This window comes from Saimiri boliviensis, chromosome 2, assembly GCF_048565385.1.
Source record: "Saimiri boliviensis isolate mSaiBol1 chromosome 2, mSaiBol1.pri, whole genome shotgun sequence".
Taxonomy (NCBI): Eukaryota; Metazoa; Chordata; class Mammalia; order Primates; family Cebidae; genus Saimiri; species Saimiri boliviensis.
In genome coordinates this window covers 117674350-117694235 of record NC_133450.1, presented here as the reverse complement: position 1 = coordinate 117694235, position 19886 = coordinate 117674350, and the positions used below count along the sequence as shown (strand labels likewise).

The following is a 19886-nucleotide window of genomic DNA, read 5'->3' as shown; positions in this document are numbered from 1 at the left end:
TTCCAAATTATAAAAGAGACAAACACTTTAAGTAAGTCACAGTAGCGTCTACTGCTGCATCATCAACTTCTAAATTCAGGCTGAATCATGTGACTTTAATATAATTATAACAGTTTCTTAATTACGATTTTCACAAATCCAAGTTAAGTAGTGAATCTTCTTAACACTCCAAAGAGGTAGCATATGCTAATTTTTAAAAAATGCAACCTTCTATTTTCTTCGTAATGGTTATTTATAGCTGAAAAATATTAATGGTATACATTTTTAAAATAATAATCTCATTTTTGATTAATTTAACATCTACTTATTTAGGCTATTTTTCAAAATGTTGCTGCCACTAAACCAAAGCCCTGACTAATGATCATTTTCCACTTCAAAAATAAAGAAGAAAAGCCATGTTTTCATGCTTCGTTCTATTTTTCACATAAATAACTACCATATATGGACAAAAATATGCAACACATAAAGCGATGTCATAAAAATTTGAAATAAATCCACCAAAATTGGAAAGCAAAAATCACCAAAATTATGAAACATTATGGGTATATTTGATTTAAAAAAAAGATTTTTTTTGGTTAAAAAAAGAGAATATCTTTAAAAGAAGATTTTGGTTGCTGGGGGTATGTATTTTCAATTATGATAACTCTAATTCACCTCTTCCCCAAAATAAGAAAACAGATTGTCTTACAACTGCTTGTCATAGCAGTTTAATTTTGAAAAACGCCTCATCTGTCCCTGCTTGCAATACATTGTCTTATGACTACGTTTATCTTTCGGGTTTTATTTGTTTTGAAAAAAAGTTACAAGGAGCAAAATAATGTTTCTAGAGAATTTTTTTCTTCTCTCGTTTAAATATTATTTTAAAATCAAAAGCAGCTCATTTTTAAATCGACATATTAAGTGTTAGCTGCACCAACTTTCACCAGCACACAAACCCATTGTAAAGCAAACTGGAATTTAAGGGGCAATGGGGATTCCTACAGAGGTCATATTTTTACTCTGCCTAACTAAACCATAAATCGAGATTGCAACAATAGATTATTTTTTTATTATTTTGGCAGGAATAAGTACAGCTTTGAATTTTTACAGATATTTGGGCTTAATTCATATGTTAAATAGATTGGGATAAACCAATGCTACAAGAAATTGAAACTGGCCCAATATTACACAGAAACTAAAATTAGGCACTCACCACCAAACTAATTAGTAATTGAAAAATTTACTATAGTAATGTAATTTATTTATACTGCAAAGACAAAGAAATACAATGATTGAAAACTTCAAATCTAAAAAAAAAAAATCTGGCAATCTTTTAATCAAAGGTATTGTTTACAACGTGGCTTTTAGGAAGCTCTAGTAACATCTTTAACTGGTTAAAAACACTCATCAAGCTCTAAACTACTTTCTTGGATGTCTATTGCAAACTGTTCTTCTGAAACCTCCCAAAGTGCCTTAATTTATATTTTTCCAGCAGTTACAATGAATGTTACTTTCTACCAGTCCAAATGTATCATTTTCACTTTTCAACTTACTCAAGTTCATAGAGAGCAACGTATGAAGCCACAGTTTTATAGAAATCTATTTTTCAGGTTTAAATGTGGTACGCTGACTTTTCATAAGCTCCAATAATTGTGCCAAGTTACTTTTTTTGTTATTCTAAGGAATAATTTTATGCAAATAAAGAGGCTGCTCTGTGGGAAAGCATGTTTTCTTAAGTATTTAATCAGACATTTCCACACCACAACACTTTGTAGACATGTTTTTGCTTTGAAAACATAATCTTATCGGGTGTAGTTGGTGTAAAATTCTTGTCTGTTTTCTTACCTTTGAATTTGAGCTCTATTTATAAGCCTCAACGCAGTGATGTCTGCAGCTAAGGCATTTCCTTACTGGGGAGTTTTACACGAACACAATTAATATGAAAGTACACAACGCATTGAACAGGGTGTCAATTTAGCTTTCCTGTAGTCTAACCTTATCAAAGTGTTCCCCTTTGCATAGAAGAAGACAAATGTGATAAAGCGGTTAAATATGTATCTGGTCTTAGATTTCTAACAGTTGCCTCTCGGTATGTCTTTTGAGAATAAACAAAGGGAGATGAATTCTTCATTCCTTATTTGTACACACAAGAGAAATTGGGTCCCCTTCACGATGGAAGGCACTGGCCTTTCTCCTCTTGTGGAACAAACTGCTAAAGAAACTTGGTTTACACAAAATGGAAACATTTAATCTTTGCATCTGTATTTCAAAATAGTACATGGTTTGTCCATAAATCTGTGTGTGATGACATATTTCATAACATTACATAAGGCTTTCCATGTATTTTTATTCACAGGAGAATGGCTTGCAGAAAATCACAGCATTGTGCTATGCTTCTCCAGCAAGTTAATTTTCACTTTAAGTTGAATATACAATTTATGGAAAAATAATAGTTATTTAGGTGTAGCATACTTACCTGTTGCTGTGAGAAAATTCCTACCATTAAAAATGTGCTTTCACTTCAGTTATTATTAGTAGACTATACCAATGCCTAATGATTTTTATAAAAGCCTGTAAATCTGCATTTTGGTTCAGGGTTGTACTATTTAAACAAATGAAAATGAAGCGGTATGACATGAAGTCCAAAGGAACATTCTCATACATGCCTCAACTTTGGTTTTTTGGTAACTGCCCTTTGGAGACTATCCTTTATTAAGGATCTTAATGAGGGTTCTGCCTGTATTTTTCTACCAAGAATGTCAAATAAGGTTCGAAAGCAAATGTAAACTGTAATGCAAGTGACACACACTAAAAATAGCCCTATAAATCTGTTCATTTTGTTTAGATAGTCTCCAGAGTTGTAAAAAGTAGGACTGCTTGGCTTTATTATTTGTTTTGGAAAAACTAATTCTGTAGAGAATAAGGCCACTGATAATGCTGTATTATTTTATAGGAGATTTATTAAGACTGTCTCTAGATTTAAATTTTTTTTAAATAAAGAAACTCTTTCCTGTTCTTATTTTCCAAATAATCTATGAGATAATTAACTGAACGTCATCTATAACAGTAAAGAAAGTTTCCCACTTACTCATTAGAATTAAGGTTTTGAAAGGCACATTTATCGAAAATAAAATTAATTAAAATTTCAAATGGAATTCTCATTCCTATTAACCTGTCAAATATGTTGCTTTCAATGTTTCCAGTAACAGAGCAACAATATTTATTATCTAACATACCATGAATTTTTAAAAATAACTCCAGGAGAACATTTTTAGAACATTTACAATCCGAATAGACAACTTAAAAAAAATCAGACATTTTTGTGTGAAAAAATAGCTCTTGTAAATTAAAATGTTTGATGGAGAATGTATTTTTAGAAAACCATGTAATTTGAATTTGAGAAATTGGGTGGCAGAGCAGAACTGAAAGAGTAGGTGTGAGTTCTATCATTTGTGAAGGAGGTTGAGAAAAGTCGTTTAGGAGAGGTTTCTCTTGAGAAAAAGTTTAGGAGGTTTAAACTCTTCCTTTACCCTTTCCCCATGATAGTCAGGAGGATTTCTTGGACTGGCTGGATGACTTTGCACTCAAGCCAAGATTGATTGCAATCTAGGGCTTTGTTTTTTGATATCTTATCCCGACGGAGGCATGTATAAACAGACAAAATGACTAAATTGGGCAGCAATCTGACCTTTTAGATGAGAGGCAGTTCAAAAACTACATCAACTTCTCTTTGAAGAAACAAGAACGTTGTGACTGAACAGAACCTTTACAGCTTAGTTCTTTTTCTTCCACATGGCCAAACTGTACCCTGGAATTATTAAGAAATAGGAGTTTCCAAGGCTCTGGGCCTCCTTTCTACCCCAACCCCTCCCAAACTCTCTTCCCCTTGAGTTCAGAAAGAAAAAAGTGTTGCTATTCATGTGATAATTGTCAAAACCACGACAAGGGCCAAACAAGACAGTGCCAAGAAATCATTAGTTCAGTATACATCTCAGGTTTCTGTAATGTTCGGTTAATGGGCTGGATTTCATCAGACCTTTTTGCTTGTAAATTCTCCTTAGTTTGCTTTTAGCCACCTTTTAAAAGAATTGTGTAAGCCAGGTTTTAAGTAATTCTTTTTCTGTGAAAGCAAATTTTTTAAAAAAACTAAATATTGAAATATTGTTTTTGACAAATTCTTACATTCCATTTTTATTATATTTTGAAATTACTAATTCAGAAAACTAAAATGCTGCAATGAAAAATCTCCCAACACCCTATTAGAGCTGAACATCGTAGCTCAAGCACATAAAACATAGAAGGGAGAGAAAATAACCCAAATATATTTAAATGAAAAAAAATTCTGATTCACGTAGAAAGAAAGATAACACACAGGAATTTTAAGAACATTTTTTATTCATTCGGGTAAATGCTGATGCAAGCCTGTCTTTTACGAATATGAGTTACATCTAATGCTTCAAATATATATAATGTCATTCTCTCTTTTTAAATATTTTATAGAAATTTGCCACCACAGAAAAAGCAAATATTACAATGAGAGTAACCAACCAGAATTTTGAAAAGCAAAGGAAAAGGAATAGTACAATTTTTGTTTGTAAACCTATTGACATAAATAGTCTGACCTGTCACAAATTACCTTTTAGCTACCGTATGTTATGTATAGAACAGTCAAAACTGATAACATTTTGCTTTCATCAGTTTTGTGTTAGAATTATGAAAACCTGAAATGTTTATTGTGGTACAGTAATCAAATGTATCTTCATAGCATGCCTTCCCTGAACATGTTTACTCTGGTAAGAATTCATAAATGGAAAACTGGGCTAAAGAACAGGGTTATTGCTTCTAAAAGGCAGCTCATGGGTTGTTTAATAGTATTTTAAATGTCTGCAAGTGGGAGTCACAAGAAAGCACAGAAGAGTAGAGAATTGGTTCCAGGGTAATCACACAGTAGTCAAGAAGATTAACATGCCACTAGGGGACAGCAGAAAGTCACAGAATGAGGTAGTGCCAGAGAGTCCAGAACAAAAGGCTTTTCTTTGTCGAGAGACAGGGAGACTAAGATGTATTTCCAAACTAAAATCGTTTTACAAGTATTTGTAAGTGTATTTTTAAAAAGCAGTAAAAAAAAATATTTTCAAGGTTCTATTTTTAGATTGCTAAGCTCTGTGTACCAGAATGTTATAAAATATACATAACTATCATCTTGGCAAAATAAATTCAAATATGGGCTATTCTATTTTCTACTTTTTTAGAGTGAAGAAAAGTTTCAAACATCAGGAAAAAAAAAACAGTGCATTGCAAAACACATTAGACTGACCCTATCGATGACAAAATACAACTGTGAAGTGTTGAGACTTCATTCAGCAAAGCTGAACATAAGCAGGGTCCATTCCATTTTCAAAGAGGTAGAATGACTGAAAAAAAAAAAATCACTAGAAAATTAATAAAACTGACCAAATAATCTATGCAGGAAGGTGCTTATACAGATCCATAATCTATTACATTTGTGATCATAAAGCACAATTTTGATTTTGGAGTTGCAATCATAGTTCAAGGAGAGTAAAAATTTTAACCTCTGTAATTATTTTAAAAGCTAATGCACATCCTTTAACAATTCAGTTTGCTGAAATGGTCACTTATGCTTCTGTATTTATACACCTAAGCATCATTTAAGTGCAATAGATTTTACAGTCCCAAGTGATTTACCTAGACTGCAACATTCTTATCAACTCAGAACCTTCTAAGTTTCTTCAATTCATGAATCATATTCCTTTGTTTGAGCTGCATAAAACCTGTATCACTGAACACTCACTTAATATCTCTCAAGATAAGGATGTTAATGAGTTTTGCAATAACTTTTCTGAGTTATTTCTACTGTTATAATATTACTTCTTGAATTCCATACATTCTTTATTCTTGTTTTATCTGGAACATATGTTCTTATTTATGTCATAAAATCAGAAGTTTGAAAAAACTTTGAGAAATTTGAGAAATTTAGTTAATCTCCCATTATTTTTTGTTTGATGCAAAACTGGGAATAAAATATGGCAAATCTGTTTATTTGCCCTATTTTTATTTGTTCACCCTGTTTTTAATATTTGAGAATGTCAATTGTACAGATTTTTAAAATTTCTACTGGCTGTTATGTATTGTACATAAAATATTTAGAATTCTTTTCTTACCACCGAAATGTAATTTTGACTAAAATTTTAAATGTATTCTAAATATATGGCATCTTTTCCATTTTTATTATTTTGTCTTTATTTAATACCTTTTTTCTGTAATATATTTTCCTTTCTCGCCAAATAACTTCTGGAATTTAGTATTTCTTTCATCTATCTCAGATGGACTTTATCTCTAGATCCACAATTACTCATTTTTTGCTTTTTTTCCCTGCATGGGTTCCTGTTTTATCGATTGCATTCTCTCTTTTTGTTCTGCAATTTGAACTAGCAGACTACAAAAATAATAATAATTCAACACATGTTAAATCCTAAAGATCCTCTCCCTGCACTTCCCCCGAGGTGGAGAAGATCTTCCAGATATCTTGCTGAAATCCCCTTCTACTACATTTAAGACCCTGCTGTCTGGTACTATTCTCAAAGGAAACAGAAACCAGCTGTTCACCTCTACCTGCAAAGGACTGTGTTCCTTCATGAACTCGAAGACTGCGATTAATTCCTTCCAAGTCTTTTCTTCTCCAGACTAAACAAGGCCAGTTTCTTTACCCTTGTTTCATTTGAGACTATTTTCCAACACTTTAGTTATTTTGCTGCTTCCTCTGGACCCACTCCAAATTCTGCACATTTGGCATAAGTATTAGCATCCTAAAGGATACAATAGGATAACGAAGAACACATTAATAATGCACATTAAGTGAATGATTCTGTTTCCTAAATTCTCACTGACTATCTGTCAGTATTTTGTTTTTGAACAAGAGGACTGTGTTTTTAACCCATAATTAGTTTACGATCCACGGTGGCCCCTTGTATCTTTTTTCTTACTTATAATTTAATAAACCTTTCCTTCTTTATAACTAAAGTTTTTTTCTCTCCACCAGTTAATTGCTTGTATTTTTTTCTAATAACTCTCTAATTTTTTTTTACTTGCTCCCTCTTTTTCTTTTTACTTCGGTTGTTCTCTTGCTTAAATTCTAAGCACAGTTTCTTGGACAGTATCAAGGCCTCAACAGTTTCTTTAGAATGCAAAATTAATTGAAATAATTGTATGTCCATTTAATTTGCTTAAGCAGACTCTTAATAAATAAGATTAGTGAGTTTTTACAAAGAAAAAAATATCTTTAAAAGATTAACAGTACACTAAAAGCTAGATAATTTTTCTTTCCAAACAAGAAGACTTGGTTGATGTGGCATGTATGAGTGGAAGAGAGAGAAGGAGGGTGTTGGTGTATAGAAGTAAGCGTAAGTTAACTTCTAGAGAACTGGAAGCATTTGGCCTTCACCCTTTTCTTACCTCAGAAAGAACCTGAGATTTACGATTTTCCTCACACCTGCACCCTCTGTCATGTCTAATACTATCCGTCTACATAGAGAGAGAAGATAGATATGAATAAAATTATATCTACTCTCTCTCATTCTTAACACCTGCAAATTACAGCACTGCTTCAGCACATTCACCTTGTAGAGTAGGTTATTCCACTTCAAAATTTTATTAAATGTTTAGTCTGCAGGGAAAAAGCTATGGACCAATTCTGCAAATTCTGAGTAGTTCCCACTGTGGGCCATTGGTGAATAAACTGACCTATATTAATAATGCTGAGCAAATAAGAGAGAAAAGCAAAATCACTTTGTAATTCCATTATTTCCTTACTATTGTCTGTGAAAGCAAATAAAAAATTGAAAAACTATGTAGATTCAAGAGAAAATTGTGATTTAATAAATTTTCAATACCAATCATCAAATTTAAAAGAATAGCCCTACTTGGTGCAAAATGATCATTATTTGTGCTATCTTGCTTACTTAATAAAAAAAGATTACAAGAAATTTTTTTATTTTTTATTTTTAAGACAGAGTCTTGCTCTGTCACCCAGGCTGGTGTGCAATGGTGCGATTTCTGCTCACTGCAACCTCTGCCTCCTGGGTTCAAGCGATTCTCCTGCCTCAGCCTCCCAAGTAGCTGGGACAACCTACAGGCGTATGCCACCACACCCAGCTAATTTTTGTATTTTTAGTAGAGATGGAGTTTCACCATGTTGTCCAGGCTAGTCTCGAACTCTTGACCGCGGGTAATCCGCCCTACTCAGGTTTCCAAAGTGCTGGGATTACAGATGTGAGCCACCATGCCCAGCCAGAGATCACAAGAAATATTATGAAACTGCTAGAACTCTAGTATCCATTCATCTCCAAACAAACCTTTACCCAAAAAGGTGGGGGAGAGGTAATACAATGAAACAAATTAAATCTTCCAATTTTTATTCCCACCCAGATGTTAGCCTGTAAAGAAGAGACATTCTTGCATTAACAGTGCAGGGCTCTATTGCTTCTAGTACCTGCATCGAAGTTGCTGACATTGCAAAGAAAAGTTCTATTTAACCCATGTCTAATGCATATGAGCTCTTCCACGGTTTCTTAAACCCATTAGTTGCTTTCATGAAGAAAATACTACTTTCAGGAGAGAAGACAACAGAAAAGTTAAGGTCTTCTTCTGTTTATATCATTTCAATTTACAAAAAAAAAAAAAAGTAAAATAAATAAAACTTTTGAGACTGTACTATAGCTGTCATTTGGCACATGGTGAATTTGACCAGACTGTTTACTTACACAGGAGTCTTATCTAAGGTCAGAAATGTAATCAAGAACTAACTAAATACAAAGAGAAACTGGTGAAAGATGGAATAATCCAAACTATAAATGCCCTACTTTAATCTCTTAGGGTTTTTGTTTGAGGACTTGTAAAATTGTTATTTCTCTGGAAATAATTAGAGCTGTATTATAAAAATAGATGTCAAAAAGCCTCCACTATGAACTCTACAGAATATTTTTAAATGAAAGGAAATCTGCAAAACACTGTATATTAACTGCAATGAATATATGTATCTTCCTACACATGTTCTTTTACACGTGGCATATGTAGAAGGAGGGTGAGACTGAGCCTCTGACTTACTGTTCTTTGAATGGATAGACCCCCTTGACTGGAAACGTCAAGGATCCTTTGCTGTGTTCATTTTTTTCCCTCTATCTAGCACTTCTTTTTTGATCAGCCTTCTGAATATTACGCCTTTCTCTCTCACTCTCAACAGTCTTTCTTCTTTCTCTGGTTTCAGTAAATCTCATTTTTTCTATGCAGCAAATACATTTATGATGTTAAATTGTATTTATACTTTACCTTCATGAAGTCCATTCTTTATTTTCCCCTCCCTAAATCATTTATCTTTCTTTCCAACTCTCTTCTCTTTCAGACCCTCTCGGTTTCCTCCAGCTTTTTCCCTTACTCTGTCATCTCAGGGTGCTGCCGAGCTTTTTGCTCTTTTTCCTGTCACTCTGAACAATCTTCGGTAGCAAATCTCTTTCCTACTTCTCTTTCCATGTGGTCTGTGTATGCATTTGGGAAGGATGACTTACATACGGGTGAGGGAAAGAGGTCTTCATACCCAAGAGTATGCAGAGTGTCTCAGGAAGAGTAAACTTCAAAATATTTTGTTTTAATATAGAGCACCAGCAGATGCAAACATTTAAAAGTAATATCCATAAAATATGATCCCTCTCTATTTCACACACACTGCCTCTATATCCTGCAGGTATTCTTCCAGACCAACTTGAAGCACAGTCATTTAAAAGAGCTCTTATAATTTTGTTTTTACACTTCATTTCCTAAAAAGCATTAAAAATTTTCTTTAGTACAGTTTACTAAAAGGAAGACAAATGTATTTTTCTACGGAATCTGAATGCTTCAGTTTGGCTTAGAGAAAATGTGTTTAACAAGTCAGTTCTTAGCAGAGACACAGTTTAAATAACCTATTGTGCATTTCATTTGTAAATAATTTATTATTGAATACAAATGGCCATACTTTATAACATGTCAAAATCAACAGGAGGCAGGACTTGGTGTAAGGGTTTACCACTAGCCCCACTAAATTTTTGTCAAGATTGTGTGAAAGGCATTATTAATATTTAATTTAGCTTATAACACTGAAAGGCTCTGGCATCCACCTTATTGTAATGTTATATACAAGGCTGAATTGTGTCTTTCTCATTTGCTGAAAAGAAAAAATGCTTAAATACCCCACCAGTGAAGCATCTGAAAACCTGGATAACTTTTAATGTTTTCTATAATCCCACCTTTAAAAGAAATAATGAGCGTTTATATGTATATTCAGCAATGGCTATGATATTGCCATCACCCCATGCCCCCCACCCCCCATTAAAAAAAAATTCTCTGACAGGTTTTCAATCTTAAAATCTTCTCATTGCATTCTAGGAAACTGGAGAACAATAGGTGGGTTTCATATAGCACCTGATTGATATTTCCAGGGTGTGAAAACCCCCACTGGCAGATTAGCCTGATATTGCATATTCAAACACATACAATGCTATATTTGTCATTGCTATTGACCTTTATCTCTCCAGTTTCCTGACAACCTTCTACAGTTATTGACATTACAAATACCAGCAACAACGTGCAGGGCAAAGTATAACCTTTCATTTACCTTCATGTCCCTCAAATGACTTGTGTAGGTAGTTTCAACAAAAGCGGCAAACAATGATACTGTTGATTTTTTTTTCCTTAACTTGCTAAAATGTTTTCCATTTTCCTCTTGTTCTCAGAAAATCATGCCAATAACTCTCTACAAAGGAAACGATTTCAGATGAATACAGGTAATTAGAAGTGTCAAGAAATCAGCAAAGTAGGGTGTCTGCCATCATTTCTGTGGAAAGAGTGCCAGATTCTCTTTCAAAAAGGTCTTTGTCATTTTTTAATAGAAGGTAATTAATGTAAACTGCAGTAAAATGTGCAGGATTCCAGTTGCTTGTCTTTCTTGCCATAGAAATGGGACCATAAAGATGTTTTGATATCTAAAAACAATCTTCTGGGGTTATTTAAAAACGACTTTTAATTACAAAAGTAGTCCTTTTAGTCTTTTCATTTGAAAAAAAAAAAAGATTTAGAAAGGGCATATTTATTAGGAGACAAAGGAAAGAAAGTTTTACAAGAAAAAAATTATCCAGAAAGTGAAACAACAGGATTTTATAGAGCTGACAAGAGTTGAGTATGCTGTAAATTAGTCTATATCACAAATGTTTCTAACAGTAAGAGAAATAATGCATAATGTCCTCGTGAAGGTAATTACACACTGCTGACAGTATGACACCATGGGCAAAATGAGATTCTTTTTCCCCTCTAAGGCCAAAATAGAATTGACTGACTCAGTTAAAGCCACCCCTCCATGAAATCACTAAGAGCAAGTGGCTCAAAGATGTTTATTAAGCAGGAGAATCTTTAGGACCGTCCCCATTCTTTTGGGGGTGAGGGTGGAACTTAAATCTACTCTGAGATCATTTGAAGGTCATAATTTACCCATATATGCTGTACAAATGGAATAATCCCTCCGAGATTAAGTTTTACATGGATTTAAGTATAAAAGTATGCCCATTTCATTTCTTGGTTCTCAAGAAACAGTATATTTTCTCATTTAAGGTTTTTTGTCTTGGGAGTGCAAAAATATCTCATAACAAATACATTCAAAAACCCTGAAGTTTGAAATTAAAATTGTGATGTTATTTCAATTGACTCTATCACTGAAACACTGATTAATATGTATGTAGCAAGATAACCACAGGGTGAGCAGTACATATTAACATTACCTTCCAAATACTGTCTCAAGACATGTTTTTATTTTTAAATTCAGATATGCATATAAGTATTCGATAAGTATGATCGTTATTATCTGTTATTGAAAATAAGATGGACTGGAGAAAAAAATAGAGCCAAATTCCCCTAATAAATCTGTTTCAGCACAAGTGGAATATTACCTTGTTTTTTTCCTTAATCTTTTTTCCTGAGATTGTCCTCCTTCAATGGATTCCACAGCATTCATCAAACAAATAATAAACACTAAACTACAATCAATGTGATAATGGTTATGTTATGCCACTTACCAATACGCTCTGGAAATCAGAATTTAGTGTAATTTGTTTATGAGCCAGTCAAATAAATTTTTTGAATGAATGTATCTAGCCATTTTAGAAAAGACTATACTTCATACAAGCATAATCTTTAAAGTCTGGCATTAAAATAATGTGTAAAAAGTGATGCAAAATGTCACAGAGTCATTTATAATAGATACTCTCCAACAATGTGGTAATTAAAACGAAGTCTTGGAAAAGTAGCTTTGTTCGTATGTTCAAATTGATCAGATCACACACAAGGTTCAGAGTGATGGACTCAGGCTTAAACCATCACATATATGAAATAATGACAGTGCTTTAATGATCAAAGATGAGTAAATTGCTGATATGGTTTCACTCCATCTTCCCACCCAGATCTCACCTTGCATTGTAATAATCTCTAGGTGTGAAGGGCGGGACCAGGTGGAGCTAATTGGATCATGAGGGCAGTTTCTACCTTACTGTTCTCATGATAGTGAGATCTGATGGTTTTGTAAGGAGTTTCCCATTTTGTAAGGAGTTTCCCGTTTGCTTGATTCTCAGTTTGTCTCTTGCCTGCTGCCAAGTGAGATGTGTCTTTGCTCCTTCTTCACCTTCTGCGATGATTGCGAGGCTTCCCCAACCATGTGGGAATGTAAGTCCATTAATCCTCTTTCCTTTTCCAATTACCCAGTCTCAGGTATGTCTTTATTAGAAGCGTGCGAACAGACTAGCACAATTGCCATTCACAATTGGAGGGAAATTCACAATCTTATGTAAGAAACACAGTTAAGAACACAGAACATAGTCAGAAAAAAAGGATGGAGAAGGTAGCAGAGAGAGTGGAGTTCCAGAAGCAAGTGAGTATGAAGGAAACAAAGTTGAATTTCTTCAAGTACCTGAATTCAGCTGAGTCTGCTTTCTCAATTATTTGACACTCTTTTAGCCCCAGTACAGTGAGTGGTCAGGAAAGTAAGCAGTCTATGGCAGGATCATTTCAAGCTGTGCTGCTTTGTCCTCCAAGTAATATAATCTCAACTAAGATTTCTAACGTAACGCTGTCTCAGAGCCTGTATCACAAAACTCTCCCCAGAATTAAAGGAGGATGCAGCAATTATTTGGTAGACCATATTCCAATTATGACAGTGTAAAACTGGTCTATATTTTACTTCTTCCCCTCCTTGCTTACTTGTAAATGATTAATTCCATTGGGGTGCATGGCATTACTACTTTCCTGTGAAAGACAATGAAGATAAATCATTTCTCCTGTTACTGATTCCATAGTTGTATTATGTATGGCCTTAAAAAGCAGATGAACCTATTGGTTAACCACTGTCAAAAATAATAGCAAAATATTAACCAAGCTCAAATCAAAGATTACTGGTTTTGTCATTTCTCATCATTCAAATGTGTAATTCTAGGCAGGGGTGATATTCAGCCAGTAGGTAACTGAACAGCCATGTTGATTATTAAAATAATGAAATAGTGCCATTCATCACTAACCATTAAACAGTGCTCTTACCCCTCCCCTAAGGATCACCCATGCTCCTATCCACCCAGGTTCCTTATCCCCAAAATACCCCCACCTAAGCTAATTCAAGTTATGCCTTTTGTAGCATCAGGTTCTCTGGGGCACACCTTCAGCAATATGAATGATGTCTCTTCTTACTGGTTTGTGACCATACCATACCAGTCGTTAAATATTTTTATAATTACCTGATTCCAGCTCCTCTCTCCACACAGTAGGTTAATATCTCCAACCTCTTGAAAGTATATTTTGCACTTGTATATTTATTCTGTAAGTGCCACATTTATATTTCATAGCTAATATGGTTGATTGATAAAATCTACACTTAAATTTCCTTGTCAAATTATATCTTCCACACTATAGATATGCAAACATGTCTTTATTTGTTTAAGCATAATCAAATATATTTTAAAGATTTGTTTTCTCACAGCCCCTTGCAGCCCTTCTTTGCACAGAGATAAGATGACACTATGTTTCAGTGAACAGTTTTGTCAGGCTTATTAATTTTCATAATAGAATATCAGCTTTGTCATCTGCAAATGTGATATCTAAAATATACAGTTCTCACTTCAATAAGTGGCAATTCAAATGTTATTTTGGGCTAGGCAACTGGCAACATGTAGTATTCATGCCAAAGGCACATGGAATTTATTTTTTAAATGAGTTTCATCCAAATTCTACCAAAACATGGCCAAGACAATCAAGATTTGAGAAAGACTGCAAAACATACTGACTATCCATTTCTCTCAGATTCTATAAATTCTATGTCAGAATCTAAACAATAGAAAGTAATGGGGTTCGACTATATTAATTTGGTAATCTATAAAAATGCCTTCATGAAATTAGCAAGTGTTACTGGAATTCAATACAAGAGATGGTATTATGAAAAACGTTTTTTGCATATTCCCGAAATTAATAATCCAATGTGTTACCTAATCTCACACCCAAATTTGTGTCTCCAATTTAGATCAGCCTTAACTTGCTTTCCTAATAACTTCTTGATATATCCGCTGCCTCAAAGGCATCTGAAATTCAACATGGCTCAGAGCCAACTATTTGTCCCTCCAAATATGATTGCCAGGGATACCCTATCTCAGCAGCTTCATCCATTCAGAAGAAGCAAGTTTGAAATTCAGAAATAATCCTTGATCTGTCAGTCTCCTTCACCAGTGTATCAAACCCATTATCAAAGCCAACTAATTTAAACCCTTAAGTATCTCTCAAGTCTCTGTTTCTTGCTGTCTCCACACTATCATCCTTCACCTAGACACCAGAATATCACCTAAATAGCCCTCTGCTTCTACTGTGAATATTCTTTATTTGGTCTTTATACTGCAAGGGTGATGTTTTCCAAATAGAAATCCTATGATGTTCTTCCTCTGCTTAGGAATCTCCAAAGAACGTCGTGTCTCTCAGGCCTACCAGCCCTGCTTAATTGGCCGGAGGGTGCATAGATGTTCATTACCTTCTCATGCCATCTCCCCCTCTTGCTTTTACTCAACTCCAGCCACATTGCTCACATTTCAGTTCATCAAGGCTTCTTCCTCCCAAAAAGCCCTTCAGCACATTGTGCCCTCTATCCTATCCACCATTTTCTCTAGATCAGTGCCTCTCAAACATTAATGTTGAGAGGAATTAACTAAAGGTCCTATTAAAATGCAGATTCTGACAGTAGGTCCAGGCTATTGTATATCTATACAATAGAGCCTGTATCTCTAAGAAATCCCTAGTTCATGCCAGTGCTGTGGGTGTATGTATAGCACTTTGCAAGAAAATACCTAGATAACTTCTGCGTAAGACTGCCACTCTCGTAGCACTTCTTCAGGAAAGCTCTCCTAAATGCCAAGTCTAGGTCATATTCTTTTGTTATGTGCTCTTAGAGAACTATAGTCCCTTTTACATAGCAATAATCCCGTTTTGTAATCGCAAACTAAGAAAAAGATTAATGGCTAATTTCGTCCACTACTGCACTTTCCATATAGGCAGAAAACTATTTTGCTCACTGTTGAGTCCCCGTAAGTAGAACAATACTAGAGCCATAAAAGGCATTTATTAAGTAGTTGCTGAATGAAGGAAGGGAGGAGAGAAGGAAAAACGTATATAATAAATTAATGGAATTTAGTATCAGAACAAAGTTTGAAATGTGTCCCTACTGAAGAATATGTATACATTTCCCTTTAGTAAGTAAGAGCCATAGAATTCATCACCTTTTTCTTTCTTGCTTGCCTGTGGGAAGCATATCTAAATTTACTATTCTATGGCAGTAATCAATTTAGCACACTTTTTTAGCTTTTAATTATAATAATCTCACCTTCTATTTTGTATGTTTCTAACTCCTTGTTTTATCTCCTTTTTTACTGTCTTATATGTTGATATTTTGTGATAAGCTGCATCAAATCTCTTTTGAGAATAGTACTTTACTTGAAAACTTCTACATAAATAGCTGTACTTAACATATTAGCAGTTATACAGACTATAGATTTTTCAAAACTTGGGCTCTAGAGTCCCACACTTGGTATCTGAATTCTGACCTCATGACTTAATAGCAGCTCTGTTTTATAGAGTTGTGAGACTCAAATGAAATGACATTTTAAAACAGTGCTGTGCCTACACATGATAAGCACTAAAAAAATTTGTTTTGTTTGTTGTTTGTTTGCCCAGCTTGGCCTTGAACTCTGGGCTCAAGCAATTCTCACACATTAACCTCCTGAGTAGCTGGTACTACAGAGAGATGTAATCATGCCTAGTAATTAGTTAATATTTGTATGGGTGTTAAAGGCACAATCAGTAAATAAAAAATGTTCCCAAATTGAGTTGCCACTCATTTTAGGCTGTGAGATCGGAGTACTCCTTAAACTAAAACACTGTACCGTAGGTTTAAAACTGGAGCAAGCATCAGTGAAAATCTAGAAAGGTAGTTATGATTCTCAGAAAAGCCTCAAGTCCTCTATAAAAATAGAATAATATTGCCTTATATTCAAATGATATTAGAGTATAATTAATTAATTAGAACAAAGTCATAAAGCCAGCCAGTGGTATAAGTACATGTCTCTCAATAATCCATAAGTTTTGATTCTTCAATGATTACATGATATTCAACTTTAAATACCTTTATATTGAGAACAGCACTTTAAAAGTTGAAAGTAAACTTTACAGCATAATAAATAAAGTTGGAAAATTATATTGAATATATGTGTCCACAAACTGAAGATGCCATAAAAGGCCCATATGATATATTGCAACTGAACAGAAATGTTGCCCTCAGGGAAGCTTCTGTTTTAAAAAATTTAGTGTGTGCGGTATTTCCAATGTGTAAAAAGTCCTTAAGCTTAACGGAAACATATAAGTTAATTGTTAATCAATATAAAATTTATCAGGGTAGAATTTTACTCCTAAATGAGTATATAGAGAGATCTTATTATCTTCAGAAAGGGGCCAGGTGAGTGCCACTGGGAATAAAAATGATTTGTTTATGAGGATAGCATTTTACACAGGTCCCACATATGGTCCATTTTAGAGAGCCTATTATCGGTTCAAGAACAGAAGTTTAAAAGAATACAAAAGGGAAAATGAAACATATATTTTTCCTATTAACAAATGTTAATTTAGCACAGTGCCATCAGGTTTTTATATACGTTCTCATTTCAGTGATACTAGGCAAAAGAAACAAGTTCTTTACAGTAAAATCTCAAAGTATTCAAAACTTCTCTTGGAATATTAAGGGGTTTGTATTACTTTTCAGTTTTCAGTTTTACTTTTGTGATTCATGAGTCTCCAAATAGTATGCAAAAGAAACTTTTTAGAGGAGATAAAATATTTATTTTAGTCTGAGCATGTATTAAACCCCAAACCTGCAATTAAAATTCAGAGTAATTTATGCTCATATGTAAAGAGGTAATAAAGCCCCCTATGGAATGAAATCAACTGAGTTTCACTTACCTTCAGTAAATGCACACCAGCTCCATAAGTATCTAGCTGAGTTCAAATGTTCTTTGTTGTTATCTTTTATTCCCCAATTGAGTCTCTTCAGCAAACAGTTGGTGGGATAAACAGGACTTTCATTTCATTCAGCATTTTGGGATTTCTAGGTTATGCACGGACCTGTTCTTGTACAGGTTCAATTCCATTCAAATCAGTAGAACAGGCAAGTCCTCTCTTGCATGATGGAACTTTTGAAAACATGCATATTGCCTTTACAAACACATATGTTACTGCAAACCAAGAGAAATTCCATACAAAAGGAAAATTTCCCATAGAAAGAAAAAAATGGTTAATTTCTGGCTTAAAGAAATGACACACCACCTTCCAAAAAAGTGCGTAGCTGTGGAAAAATAAAATGTAACATTTTAAGGGCTGAAGTGTAAGAAAACCCTCTGTCATGAAGACATCCAAATATCTTTTGAACTATTTACACCATATGCGTCCCAATAAGGCTCTTTTCTGATTAAATAATGACAAGTAAGTGGAACCAAAGATGGCTTCAAAGACCCTTGAATCTTTACACAGCTTTTTGTAATTTTGCAAGTGTGAAATTTAGCTATCATTATACAAATGCTCTAAAGCATAATTTTCTTGGTCTGTAAAATACGTCTAGGAATAAGATACTATGCCCCTCATAGGCACTCAAAAGATATGAATGAATAAATTAATAACAAATGAATGCTTAGGAAAGCAGCTCTTATGAACCACATATAACATTTTAAAAATTCTGAGCACAAATTTAATTACTTGAAAAGAGTAATTGTGAACCTATGATGGACAACCACCTCTTACACAGAATTAGCTGAGAGCTAACCGAATGCGTTCACTTATGTGTGACAACAAGATAATGGCCAAACACATGTGGAACACACAGAGAGGGGGAAATTGTGCCGTCATTAACATTTGGAATAGCTTGTAATGATGTAGGAAAATATTTATAATGAAGTATGAAGTGTAAAAAGCAGGAACAACTATGCATATAACAAAATGTGAAGGCTTTCATACTCATAGCAAACAGGACTGGATTAAAACATTCAAAAAGTTTCAATAGTGGATATCTGGGTAATGGGATTATAAATGCTTAGTTTTAATTTCATCGAAAATGTCTTCCAATGAGCATATGCTTCTTTTTTTATTTTTTAGTTTTCATTTTTTTGAGACAGATTCTTACTCTGTCGCCCAGGCTGGAATGCAGTGGCGTGATCTCCACTTGCTGCAGCCTCCACCTCCCGGGTTCAAGCGATTCTCTCGCCTCAGCCTCCCAAATAGCTGGGGTTACAGGTGTGTGCCACCATGCCTGGCTAATTTTTTATTTTTGTTTTTGGTAGAGATGGGGTTTCTCCATGCTGACCGCGCTGGTCTTGAACTGACCTCAAGCAATCCGCCCGCCCCTGCTGGGATTACATGCGTGAGCCACAGTGCCTGGCTTACGTCTGCATTTGGGATAAAAAGATGTTCTTTAAATGGTATATAAGGGTGCTATAATGTTATAATACTTTATACAATTTAAAATTCCTTAAAGAAGATGTGGCTAGTTAAGCAGTATTCTAAAAATACCTATAGGCTCTTTGTAGATTCAACTGCATCCTCCCTAGGTTCCCCAGAGAGCCCAAAAGGGGTACTGGTAAGCATCTGATTGAGTTCTGGATGCCTTGAATTGACCACACAAAAAGGAAGAAGTAGATCACAGAAAGAACTTCCTTGTTGCTGAATAAAACTAGAGAAAACAAATCCAAATCTCTAGGACATTTTAGATACCACATACTTTAAGTTTCTACTGCATAGCAATGTTCTAAAGCCAGTCATCAAGATACTGTAATATATAAGGATGTAACGGTTCAACCCTAGTGTCATGGCATCTCAGGAATTGATGGGAATTTAAGAGGGCCATCGGGTATGGCACTTGATTGGAGAGTTAACATCCCAGAGCCAGCATCACTGTCAAACAAATGTCTGAGTCTAGACAATCTTTAGGAAATTTGCCACCTCTGTAGCAAATGTGATGACAAAACTGTATTTTCTCCCTCAGCATCCTTTGGAAGCAACCACCTTAGATATTGATTTTTTTTAAAGAAAGAGAGAAATAAATAAAGAACATGTTAGCCACAACATTTTGTTTCGTTTTGAAACAAGGTCTTGTTCTGTCATGCAGGCTGGAGGGCAGTAGCACCATCGTAGTTCACTGCAGCCTCGAACTTCTTGCCTCAAGCTATCCTCCTACCTCAGCCCCTCAAAGAATTGGGATAACAGGTGTAAGCCACCACACCTGGCCAACAGCAACTATTTTGTTTACA

At 34.5% G+C, this 19886-nt stretch overlaps 1 protein-coding gene across 7 annotated transcripts in view; it reads left to right on the top strand.

Annotated features, from left to right (window-relative positions):
- Nucleotides 1–19886, top strand: part of CDIN1 (CDAN1 interacting nuclease 1) — a 1267257-nt gene that overhangs the window by 950371 nt on the left and 297000 nt on the right. Inside the window, exons 12-13 of one of the 7 annotated variants that reach the window (XM_074394133.1) lie at nucleotides 10764–10814; nucleotides 12648–12738. The exons of the other annotated variants lie outside the window; for them this stretch is intronic. The gene's annotated coding sequence lies outside the window, so the exon portion shown is untranslated. The remainder of the gene's footprint in view (nucleotides 1–10763; nucleotides 10815–12647; nucleotides 12739–19886) is intronic. 7 annotated transcript variants of the gene reach the window in all.